The 13,594-nt window shown below is 39.9% G+C and overlaps 1 pseudogene; it reads left to right on the top strand.

Annotated features, from left to right (window-relative positions):
* The first annotated feature begins 291 nt into the window (after nt 1-291).
* On the top strand, nt 292-937 carry LOC101354196 (glucosamine-6-phosphate isomerase 2 pseudogene; annotated as a pseudogene).
* Nucleotides 938-13,594: the final 12,657 nt, after the last annotated feature.

Here is a 13,594-nt window from a genome sequence, read left to right on the forward strand (position 1 = left end):
CACAAAAAAAAAAAAAAGGTCCTTTGTGATCTTTGATGCGCTCTACAGGTATTTTTAAAAACTCTTAAGATTGTCCATTTTAAGGAAAGTATTAACCAAATTTTCTAAGTTAAAAACACTCACACACAGGCGGTTGCCGGTTGGTTGTTGGGCGTTGATCATTTCTGCTGCTCCAGCTTCGGAGGAGCCGGTGGGTCAGCGGGATTGAACTTCTTGTTCTGGAAGCTGCGTATCATCATAATGAGGCTTGTAATTCTTGATAACTATGACTTGGCTGGTGAATGGGCAGCCAAATACATCTGTAATCGCATCATTCAGTTCAAGCCTGGGCAGGATAGATATTTTACCCTGGGTTTACCAACAGGGAGTACACCTTCAGGATGTTACAAAAAACTAATAGAATGGAGACCTTTCTTTTAAATATGTGAAGACCTTTAACATGGATGAATATGTAGGACTTCCCAGAAATCATCCTGAAAGCTATCATTCTTATATGTGGAATAACTTTTTTAAGCATATTGATATAGATCCTAATAATGCTCATATCCTTGATGGAAATGCTGCAGATTTGCAAGCAGAATGTGATACATTTGAAAAGAAAATTAAAGAAGCTGGAGGAATAGATCTTTTTGTTGGAGGAATAGGTCCAGATGGTCATATCGCTTTCAATGAGCCAGGATCCAGTTTAGTATCAAGGACAAGATTAAAGACTCTAGCAATGGACACCATTTTGGCAAATGCTAAATATTTGGATGGAGATTTGTCGAAAGTGCCAACTATGGCTCTAACAGTTGGTGTGGGGACAGTGATGGATGCTAGAGAAGTAATGATCCTCGTAACAGGTGCACACAAGGCATTTGCCCTGTGCAAAGCAATAGAAGAAGGAGTCAATCACAAGTGGACTGTTTCAGCTTTCCAGCATCATCCCCGAACATGAAGATGCTACTTTAGAATTAAGAGTTAAAACTGTGAAATACTTTAAAGGTTTAAATGCATGTGCACAATAAACTTGTGGATCCACTCTACGGTATGAAAGAAGGAAACTGAAGGAGACTGGAAGCAAAAATTCTGGTGGAATGAACAAAATACTTTATAAGTGGTAAATGAATTTTCAGCTATACAATATGATAGAACATGGGGAATTTTGAAGATTGTCACTTTAAAAGTCCAATGTCTACGTTAAACTTTCCATACTTAGAATGTGTTGATTTTACACTAGGGCTTGCTTAGAAGTAGTTGGCTCTCACAACTGATCAGTTATTAGCCAGCTTGTAAAAACAATGCAGAAATGAAGTGCCCACTTGTTTTTTTAAAAAAAAAGTTATTAAAGGTAAAGATTCTGCTCATCAAAAAAAAAAAAAAAAAAAACACAAAAAAAATAAGTTGTTTTTTACAACTTAAGCCTTCAAAAGAACAGGGTGGTTGTGATTCTCACAGGCTCACCATCCTCTGAATACCAGAAAAATTATGTTTATCTCTAAAAAACTTTATAGAGACTGATTCACACAGGAACTAACAGTATCTAAGGTTTACCTATTATGTGGGGCAAATCAGAAGCTGGCTTATATTTTAACCTGCAGTAAGCAGACCAGGTTGCACACAGCTTTAGACATTGGACATGGCACCGACAGAGGCAAGGTCCATGCACAAAGCCAACCGGTAAACAATCCAACAATTCATTTTATTTTGAGTCAGGTGAATCTATGGCACGGACTGGAAGTTCCTAAGCAAACAGTTTTTTTACTTAAAAAAAAAAAAAAAATCTACCTAATAAGATGAATAAAATCAGCCTAGTTAAATCCACTTGAGAAATACAAATACCTCTTTAAGTCAGAAGAATCATATCTCTGTCCCTTGAATATAGAACAAAAAAGACAGTTGTTTCACTTACCGTGCAATGTTGTCGCGTACATTTTTCCTGGCAATCTGGCGAGGTGAAAAACTCCTCTGAATTTAGAAGACTCGAGCTTAAGTTTCAGCTGCAGTAGTTATCAGTTGTGTATCAGCTGGATTCTCTTTTACCTGTAAAATTGCTTCAGTTACGTAAGAGCTAAATGAGACAGTATTTGTGAGGTCTACCTATTTTGTGGGTCCCAGTGTGAAATAGAAATGCCCGGCCCCTTGTTCAAAAAGCTGTAGCTAAGTAACAGACTGGCTCACAAAATAATGAATATCACCCATAAGTACTGTGCTTCTTTAAAAAAAAAGTCACCTACATGAAACCAAACAGTCAACAATTACTTTACAACAATGACGACGACGAGATTGTAAAGGGTAAGGAAACTAAATTAATGGAAATGGAACAACCAGAACAGAAATACGTGATGAGAATGTTCACGTACTGTGAAGAATTTAACCAACGTCACTAGAAAATTTGTGTAGAAATTTTTGAATGGAAGCATAAACTGCTGTGTAAACCTTAACTGAAAACACAATATTTAAAAGAAAGAAAAAGCTATCTTTATCTGGTGGTCTCTCTCTTGAGCTGCCATGGTGTTTTACTTTGTTATTCAATGTCACGTTCCCTCAGGCACAGGGATCTCCTCAGGGAAGTGCAGACCCTCCCTCAGCGGTCAGGACCTCACCCCCTGCATCACTTGACATAGGGGATGGAAGGCCGCTCATTCACACTCCAGCCCCCACGGAGGGTGGAGGGCAGCAGCAGTCAATGCACAGGTGCAGGGAGCACGTGGTCAAGAACCCACTGTATCCCGGGAGTTGGTTGAGGCTCCACGACCCCTGTCATGCTCCGTCGTCCCATTAGACTTGCTTTACACAACACAAATCAAATAAAAAATTATTGAGAACTTAAAATGGTGACTATAGATCATTAAACTCCAAGCAAGGGCCTCCTTCTGAGCATGAGGCCCCTGCAACTGCATCGGTCCTGAGCTCATGATATCAGCCCTGTGTGACCTGGTGACAGCATTTAGGGTGCAATTAGTAAATGTGAATTCAGTTTCTCCCACTGCCAAAGGATTTTGTGATGATTACAAGAGATAAATTGGATGAAATGTCCTATACAACCAGGAAAGTACTCAACAGTGTAAACTTTTGCTATTTTAAAAAAAATTAGCTGAAAATGGACAGCATGCTGTTTTCTACTTGGCAAGGCAGTAATAGAGAAAGTTGGCTGTAAGAGAAAGCTGCATTTTCACACTACAGGAGAAGTCAGCACAACTGGGCTAAACCAAAGCTAAGAAGTTTCCTGAATACAATCAAACACTTCAAGGGACAGAGCAGCAGGGGTGGGGGTCGGGGGACCATGCTTTCAGGGGACATCTAGGTCAATTGGCATAACAAACCTTATTAAGAAAATGTTCTGCATCCTACTTTGGTGAGGGGTGTCTGGGGTCTTAAAAGATTGCAAGCAGCCATCTAAGATGCATCAATTGGTCCCAACCACCTGGAGTAAAGAGAATGAAGAACACCAAAGACACAAGGGAAGTATTAGCCCAAGAGACAGAAAGGGCCACATAAATCAGAAACTTCATCAGCCTGAGACCAGAAGAACTAGATGGTGCCCGGCTACCACCAATGACCACCCTGACAGGGAACACAGCAGAGAGTCCCTGATGCAGCAGGAGAAAGGTGGAGTGCAGAACTCAAATTCTAGTAAAAAGACAAGACTTAATGGTCTGACTGAGACTGGAGGAACCCCAGAAAGCATGGTCCCTGGACTCTCTGTCAGCCCGGAACTAAAACAATTTCTGAGGCCAACTCTTCAGACAAAGACTGGACTGGACTGTGGGACATAAAGTGATACTCGTGAAAAGTGTGCTTCTTAGCTCAAGTAGATACATGAGTCTAAACGGGCAGCTTTTGTTCGGAGGTGAGTTGAGAAGGCAGAGAGCGTCAGGAGCTAGTTGAATGGACACAGAAATCGGGGTGGAAAGGAAGAGTGTGCTGTCACAGTATAGGGAGAGCAATTAGGGTCACATAACAATGTATGTATAAATTTTTGTATAAAAGACTAACTTGAAATGTAAACTTTCACTTAAACTACAACAATAAACAACAAAAAAGAGAAAGCTACATTTTTATTTTACAGATACCTATTGTTATATACTCTTCTGTGATGATCTTTTTAATTGCCTCATATGCATGTGAAAGCTGGACAATGGAAAAAGACAGAAGAAGTATTTATACATTTGAATTGTGGTGTTGGCGAAGAATATTGAATACACCACGGACTATCAGAAGAACGAACAAGTCAGTCTTAGAAGAAATACAACCAGGCATAATGCCAAGTAAAATAAGTCATACACATAGGAACAAATATTGTATGATCCCTCTTTCATAAGAAGACAAGAATAGAAATATAGAGATAGACCAATGCTCATTGGTGGTTACCAGAGAGAGGAGGGGGGAGGGGAAAATATGCTTTAGATGGCAGAGACTTGTTAGTTTCGGTGATGGGAAAAGTGGCACCGAATGTGGGAGTAGTGAGCACAGCACAACCAAAGTAAATGATGTTGCTGAGAAGCACTCAAGAGAAAAGGTTGCCTGTACTAAAGAATTTGACATACAAGATGGCAACAACTCCAACAAAGACCAAAAAACAAGTGTGTGAGCACATATGGATGGGTATAGGCATATAGGTATATGGGTAGGAACAGGTGTATACACAGGTGAGAACAGATAGAAGTGTATATACACAGGTGAGAACAGATAGAAGTATCTATAGATATGCATAAATACAAATATGTGGGTGCAGGCACTTATATTCATTGAAGACACAAATATAGATACTCCTTAAACATAATCAAACACCTTCCAAGATTGTTTTTCTGGGTTTGAAAGCTTAGGACCAGAGTTGCATGGGACAATTCAGTCAATTGACATAACATAGTTCACAAAAATCATGGTCCACATCCTAGCGAAGTGAGTAGCAGCTGGGGTCTTAATAGCTTGTGAGCAGCCAGCTAAGATACAACTACTGATCTCTACTCCCCAGGAGCAAAAGAATAAGAAGGTAACCAGAAGCTGAGTGAAGAAGCAAGTCTACATGAGCCACGACTTCAGGTACCCTGAGACCAGAAGAACTAGATGGTGCCTGGCTACCACCACTGACCATTCTGACTGGGATCACAGTAGATGGTCCTGGATAGAATGGGAGAAAAAAGTAAAACAGAACTCAGATTCTAAAAAAAAAAAAACAAAACAAAACAGACAAACTGGAACAGTAGACAACAAAGGACTCTCTGAGACTATCACCCTGAGATACTCTTTAAACTTAGAGCCGAGCCGATTCCCTGAGATCATCTTTTAACGAAATAGCAGAGTGGCACACACATTAAAGGATATTGCGTGTAAGATCGGTGCTGTACTTAAAAAACATCTGTACGAGACCAAAAGGTCAACAATTACTCAAAAGCAAAGATGAGAAGATAAGGAGGCAAGGAAACTATAGTACTCGAAATGGAACAAACAGAACACAAGGAGAATATTGACACCTTGTGATAAATGTAACTAAAGTCACTGAACGATTTGTGTGGAAATTGTCAAACGGGAACATTACTTACTGCATAAACTTTCACCAAAACCTCAATAAAATATTATTTTTAAAAAAGAAATACAACCAGGATGCTCCTTAGGAGCAAGGATGGAGAGAATTCTTCTAGTTTAGTTTGGACACATCATCAGGAAAGAACAGTTGCTAGAGAAGAACATCATGTTTGGTAAAGGAGAAGGTCAGCGAAAAAGAGGAAAACCCTCCGTGAGACGTATCAACACAATAACCTCGACAATGGGCTCAAACCTATCGAAGATCATGGAGATGGCACAGGACTGTGTAACGCTTCATCCTGTTGTACATAAGGTCGCCATGAGTTGGAGCTGGCTTGACGGTAACTAACAGCATCAATGATGTAGAATGAAAAACTCTGGTTTTCATCTTTCCTCTTTAGCCTCATGACTATCAATGAAGCAAATGAAGATGTTCAATCAATAGTTCAGCCACTGGTAATACTTCTGGCATCACAGAGTTCTTTAAATTTGAGCAGCTTATTTTCAGCAAGGATTTTAATATCTGTATATATTGCCTCTAAGGTTAAAATAAATCCAAACAAAAACATAAATTTAAGGGAGAAATATCAAAAAGTGTTTGTATAATCATTACCATTACCTACTTAAAAAAACCCAAAACCGAATCCGTTGCCATCGAGTCAATTCCCACTCAGTGACCCTATAGGACAGATTAGAATTGCCCCATAGGGTTTCCAAGGATCAGCTGGTGGATTTAAACTGCCAATCTTTTGGTTAGCAGCCGAGCTCTTAACCATTGCACCACCAGGGGGACCAGCCTTTTCATCTTGTAGTTGCTGGAAGGACAAGGAGCTTGTTTCGACTCATGCTTGTTCTATTACAGCACGGTCTCCAATCTAGGTTAGTGTAAACAACACCCAAAAGGCCTGGTAAAATTCAGATCCCGGGGTCCCACTCCCTAGAGCTGCTGATTCAGGAAATCTGGGGTGAGGCCAAGGAACATGATTTGTAACACCCAGGTGGCTCTGCTGCTGTGAGCCACAGTCCTCGCTCTGAGCAGCATTGCTTTAGGGTCAACCACAAACTTAGTACATTGAGACAATACATATCTGCTGAATGGATGGATGAATGAGCGGAGAATACCATCTACAGCTATAAAACCATGTTTATGGAATCTCCCTAAAATGTGGCAGAAGAACTACATTTAGGGGTACCAATTGATAAAGCGTTTTTTCCTAAAACATTCTGAGATACTAAAACATTATAAAAATGTAATAATATGGTAAAAATTTCTACTCATCAAAGTCCTCTGATGGTCTGTGATTGGTCAAGATTTCTTTGATAATTTGCTTGGGTGGAGAAGGAATGCTCAGAGTTCCTGCCAAAGTGGCTTTCAGTGAGGGAGTTTCAATGAGCTTAAGACTTCGGTTATGCAGGTTGGTATGTGAGCTGAGCTGCTCAGACGGGGCAGGGTGGCTGAACGCTGGCACCAGCCGTGCCCTTTCTCCCCTCCTCTCCCAGCAATGTTCAGGGTTCAGCAGCAGTACTTAAAGAATGTGAATTTGAAGGGATATCAAATTAGCCTGCCTTGGCTTGAGCATTGTGCTCTTTTAAGATCTACCTATATGGGATCAAACTGACAACAGCAACTTAAAAGAATACATAGGAACCTTAGAGGGCAGTGAATTTATATTAATGGGAGATGAACAACTCGGAAAAGGAGGGTGGGAATGGTTACACAACTTGAAAAATGTACTCGATGTCATTGAATTGTACGTGTAAACATTGTTGAATTTGTGTATGTTTTGCTGCAACAACAGAAATAAATGACATTAAAAAAATTGGTCTGTCTGGGAGATCCACACAGCTTCGTTTAGCCTTGCCTGATGACTGGTACCAGGGAAGAAAAACAAAATTCATAGAATTTTAAAACTAGAATAGAGCTTAGAGTTTAGTTAGCTCAAGTGATACTGCTCAGTCCTGCCAGATAGAGGCCAAGCCAGTGTTTCTGGATTCTCATCTCAGGGCTTTTTCCACCCTAACATGCCACTATTTGTGTGACCTTGGGCAAATCGCTTCATTTCTCTAAGTCTGAAATTCCTCATCTGTAAAATGGATATGATTATTCACCTCATAGTATTGCTCTGACAAATAAAAGCAGTTTTGTATGCAAAACACTTAGAATGGAATAGAATCATATAGTCCAAATCATAGTTATCATTCAACAAATGGTGGCGGTGGTTGGTATTGTGGTTAAAGACGTTATCCCACCCTTTCATCTTAGAAATCAGTATAATTCTGCCCTAGTCGTACTAACTTTTTTTAAATTCTATTTATATCTATATCATCCATATTAGGTCTTTTTTTTTTAATCTATCTGATCTAATTTCAAAAATATCTATATGAAGTCACCAACCAGCTAAACAGAAGTGAAATAGAAATAAAGAAACACTTGAAGTCCAAACTTTCAAATCCATGTTGACCGTGATTAACAAACAGGAGGCTTCCTTTTATTATGACCCTTCACTCTTCCTCTTGCAGAGTGAGACTCCAGGAGCTCACACCCATTTTCAGGCCAATTTTTACAGGCCCAGTGTTGGTGCATTTCTTCACACACTTCCAGTCAGAAGAACAACAATGCACACAGACTTGTCCTGTGTGGGCCGTGGTTTAGTCCCCTGTTCTGTATGTTTCTATAATGATCTCAAATCCCATGAGGTGTAAGTCACCATTATGCTTTCAAAATACATATGTATAAGCACTCATAATATAAACTCATAAATAGAAATATGTCTACCTTTGAGACTCTCTAACATTAACTATAAGTCATTAGTAACCTGTAAGTTATAAGAAAGTTATTTAGAAAAAATTTTTGAACTTACACATAGAAACATAGAAGCATGTGAAGCATGTAAAGAATGTAAACAACCTTTAAGTTCACTTTGACCCAGCATGCTGTGACACAAGAAAACATAACATAAATCTAAACAACATAAATCTAAACAACCTTCCTAATCGCTAACCTTGAAGAGAAGATATGTCATTCAGCTACTCTCTAACCTTGGAGAAAAGATATAATATACTGTTGTTTGATGTCATGTGGAAGCAAGGTGACAAATGCACCCATAAACCCTGAATTTCTTCTTACTCACTGAGAGAAGGCAGACATGGAGCTGAGATTCTGTCCGACACCACCAACCTTGGACCCTAGCTACTAGAAGGACCTCGGCGGAGTCAAGTATTCCTCCCGAGACTTCTCGTTAAAGGTAAAAGCCTAAAGTATTGTGGAGTATTGGAGTCTAACCATTGAACAAACATGGTAATTGTAATTATTAACGCTGATTGTCTGGTTCTAAATGAGTATTGTGAGGTCTTACTTGTGTGCCTTGCCATGACTACCTTGCAAAAAAACTTAACCAGTTCATGTATGTCAAACCTGAGTATCTCTCTATTAATTTTCTAAGATTTCTAAAATCTTACACAACATTCCCCTTGTGGTTAGTCTCAGACGGTCTCAATAAACTCCTTAGAGACATCCATTCTTCAAGGTTAATATGAAAACCACTAATATATTTTATATTATCTTATCTCCTATGTTGTGGTAGCTTTTAAAAACATGTCTACAACTTTTTGATGTTCCTTCTTTCAAGAGGTGGTGCTTAATTCTCCTTTCTTTGAGTATGGGCTGGACTCAGTGACTCACATGTAATTAATAGAATATGGCAGAAGTGATAGGATATCACTTCCAGGATTAACAAGATTAAGTACTTAAGAGACTGGCTTCCAAAAAACAAAAATCCTTAGACAGTGGGTAAAGACCACACATTGCATACTATACAGCTACAATAATCAAAACAGCCTGGTACTGGTATCACAATAGACATATAGACCAATGGAATAGAATTGAGAATTCATAAACTCACACATCTACGGTCAACTGATTTTTGACAAAGGTGCTAATTCTATTGGATGGGGAAAGAAGAATCTCTTCAATAAATGATGTTAGGAAAATTGGATTTCCACATGCAGAAAAATGAATAAAAAATGCCTCACACCATACACAAAAACAAATTCAAAATGGATCATGGACCTAAATGTGAACTAAAATCATAAAATTCTTAGAAGAAAATACAGGGGCAAGACTGACAGGCTTAGTTTTTAACAATGGTTATCTAATATAATAACAAAAGCACAAACAGCAAAAGACAAAATAAATAAATGGGACCTCATAAAAATGAAAAACTTTCATTCGTCAAAATATTTTACCAAAAAAGTGAAAAGACAAGCTACCAACTGGAAGAATATCTTTGGAAACCATATATTCAATAAGAATCTAATAACCAAAACATATATACAGCTTTGACAACTTAACAATAAAATGGGCGAAGGACTTCAACAGACATTTCACCAAACAGGGCATTGAAATGGCCAGCAAACACATGAAAAGATGCTCAGCGTCATTAGCCATCAGAGACGCAAATCAAAACCACAATGAGATGCCATTTCACTCCCACTAGGATGGCTAAGATTAAAAAAAAGAAAAGAAAAGAATACGTGGAAATTGGAAACCTTAGCCATTGCTAGTGGAAATGCAAAATGGTACAACCATACCAAAAAAAAAACCAAACCTGTTGCCGTAGAGTCGATCCAACTCAAAGCAAGCCTATAGGACAGAGTAGAACTGCCCCATAGGGTTTCCAAGGAGCGGCTAGTGGATTCGAATTGCCAACCTTTTGGTTAGCAGTCGAGCTCTTTACCACTGCACCACCAGGGCTCCAAAATTATCAAATGACCCAGAAATTCCACTCCTAGGTATGTACCCAAAAGAGTTGAAAGCAAAGACTCAAAAAGAGACTTATACACCAATGTCCATTGCAACACTAGTCACAATAGCCAAAAGATGGAAACAACTTAAATGCCCATCAACAGGTGAACGGATAAACAAAATGTGGTACACTATGCAGCCGGTAAGAGAAATGAAGTCTTGATACTTACTATAGTGTGGGTGGAGCTGGAAGACATTATGCTGAGTGAAATAAGTCAATCACAAAAGGACAAATATTGTATGACCTCATTTATATAAAAAGACAAGAACAGGTAAATGAATACAGACCAAAGTTTATCCGTGTTTACCAGGGGTGGCAGGGAGCAGGGCCGCGGTGGGGGGTTATTCCTACGGAGCACTGAGTTTTGGTTTACGGTGATGGAAAAATCACATTGATTAAGGGTTGGGTTACACAGCTGATTAACGTAATTGCTGTCAATAAGTTGTACACCTATAAAAAGTTGAATTGGTAAAAGTCGTGTGATATATTTACAACAATGACAAAAAAGAAAAACAGTAGCTGCTGAAGCTGCTTATGTACAACCAAACACCTCATGGGATTTGATTCTTTGGTTTGGAGGTTTAGGGTCTTGGTTTCATGGGACAGCTCAGTTAATTGGCCTAATAACACGTTTAGTGATTCTGTTCTATCTCCTATTTTGCTGCACAGTGCCTGGGGTCTTAAAAGCTTACAAGCAGCCATCCAAGGTACAATAATGATCTCTACTCACCCGGAGCAACAGAAGAGGTAGGAGAGTCAGGAATAGGAGGAGGATATGGAATGTGTGGCTAGTTACCTCTATGGACAACTACCACCTTTGCCATGAGACCAGAACTGGATGGTGCCCAGCTACCATTACTGAATGTTTTGATCAAAGATTCTATAGAAGAATCCTGATCAAAAGGAGGAAAGTACAGAATAAAATTTCAAATTCTCATGGAATCCAGATATTCTGGAGCCATAGAGGCTGGATGAAACTATTGCCCTGAGATAATCTTTAAACCTTAAATAAAAAATATCCCCTGAAGTCTTCCAAAACCATACAATAGTTTAGCTTAACTAGTAAAGAATGTCTGCCTTTAGCACTGAGCTCTTTTAAGATCTATCTATATGGGATCAAATTTACAACAGCAACTTGAAAGATTAGATAGGAAACTTAGGGGGCAGTGAGTTTATGTTAATGGGGAGCAACAGCTTGGAAAAGGAGGATGAGAATGGTTGCACAACTCAAAGAATGTAATCAGTGTCACTGAACTGTACAGTAAGAACTGTTGGATTGGTGTATGTTCTGTTGTATATGTTCTCAACATCAGCAACAACAACAAAAGTAAATTAAATATTTTTTTAAAAGCCGCACATTTGAGGATGGGGATGTCATTCAGACTGTGAAGAAGTGAAACCTGTCCTCCCCAACTGAAGCAGCTTCCCCGTAAGCACCCTGCCCAAAACCCTCTCTTGGCTTTGGCAGCCAGAGGACCAGGATTCAGGGGAGGGAGATGGAGGCACCCAAACTGCAACTTCACTTGTCTTTCCTTGGTGCCACCTGGTACATTGAACTGCATGAAAGACCTGCTCTGCTGGCCAGCTATGTGCAAGAGAGAAAAAAAGGAGATGTTTTCTGTCTGGGATGCATTCTCTGTGATCTATCACTCTGGGGAAAGCAAGCTGCTGTGTATGTTGTAAGCAGCTCTAAAGAAAGGCCCACATAGTGAGGAACTGAAGCCTCCAGCCAACAGCTACCAAGGAGCTGAGGCTGGCCAACTGCCACACGAGTGAGCTTGGAAGTTTGTTTTCCAACCGCACTTGAGCCTTGAGGTGACTGCAGCCCCCACCAGCAGCTTGACTACAAACTCTTGTCAGAGATCCTAAGCCAGAACCACCCAGCTAAGCTGCTCCCAGATTCCTTCCTTTTGTAACTCATCATGGAGTTTCACAAATGTATGTAATAGGATACATAGTGTCACTCTGCCCTCTGTTTGACTTCTTTTTATGTGGTAATTACTTCTGTTGACCATTAACAGTAAACCATAAGAGTTTCCCTGATACATATTTACCTTTTCCTTTGAAGGTAAAACATATCGTATATATGAATCATTGTGAAATTTCTGCCATTGTTTTCTTTCACAACCATAATGGGGCACCTTTTCTTAATGATACCGGGGAAAAATGCTACCACGTGGACCTATCTCAAAAATCACAGCCTTTAATGCTGCCAAGTAGTCAATCGGCTACATTTTTCTAGTCCATCCACTGTTTACTCTCCTAGGCAACTACATCATTCCCTCTTTTCAGTCCTCAAGCCTCCTCAGCCATCTTCACTCTTAGCTGATGACTTTGCTTCATTTTTCACTAACAGCAGCCACAAGTCCCCACCCTGACATCTATCTGCCTCCCTGTTCCTGTGCGCATAGGCTCGACATTCTCCTTTGTCACTATCTAATGCCAGCCTCTCTATTTGTGCACAAGATCCCTTCTTGCTTACTTGGCGGTATTGCTCCAGCAATTCTTTCCCACATCTTCAAAATTTTCTTCTCTACTTGCCCCTGACAGAGCTGGAGAAAAATGTAGAACAAAATTCTAACTCACAAAAAGAAGTCCAGACTTACTGGCCTGACAGAGACTGGAGAAACCGCGAGAGTATGGCCCCCAGACACCCTTATAGCTCAGTAATGAAGTTCACTCCTGAGGTTCACCCTTCACCCAAAGAAGAGACAGGTCCATAAAACAAAATAAGACTAAAGGGGCACACCAGCCCAGGGGCAAGGATTAGAAGGAAGGAGGGGACAGGAAAGCTGGTAATAGGGAACCCAAGGTTGAGAAGGGACAGTGTTGACATGTTGTGGGGTTGTTAACCAATGTCATGAAACAATACGTGTACTAACTGTTCAACGAGAAGTTGGTTTGTTCTGTAAACCTTCATCGGAAGTATAATAAAAAAAGAAAAAAATGTTCTTTTCTACTGAATCATTCTCTTCAGCAAACAAATATGCTGCAATTTCTCCCATATTATTAAAAAAAACAAAAAACTTTTGACACCAAAACTCTTCTAGCTACAGCTTTAATTGTTTGCTCCCTTTTATGGCAAAACTACTTGATACAGTTGTCTGTAGCTGCTATCGCAAATTTTTCTCTAAACAGGTTATAAGCCCACCACCCTCATTAAGTTCACTGGTGAGCTCCATGGTGCTGAGCTCCATGGTGCTGAGCTCCATGGTGCTGAGCTCCATGGTGCTGAGCTCCATGGTGCTGAGCTCCATGGTGCTGAGCTCCATGGTGCTGAG

The sequence above is a fragment of the Trichechus manatus genome, unplaced genomic scaffold (assembly GCF_000243295.1).
Source record: "Trichechus manatus latirostris isolate Lorelei unplaced genomic scaffold, TriManLat1.0 scaffold00099, whole genome shotgun sequence".
Classification (NCBI taxonomy): domain Eukaryota; kingdom Metazoa; phylum Chordata; class Mammalia; order Sirenia; family Trichechidae; genus Trichechus; species Trichechus manatus.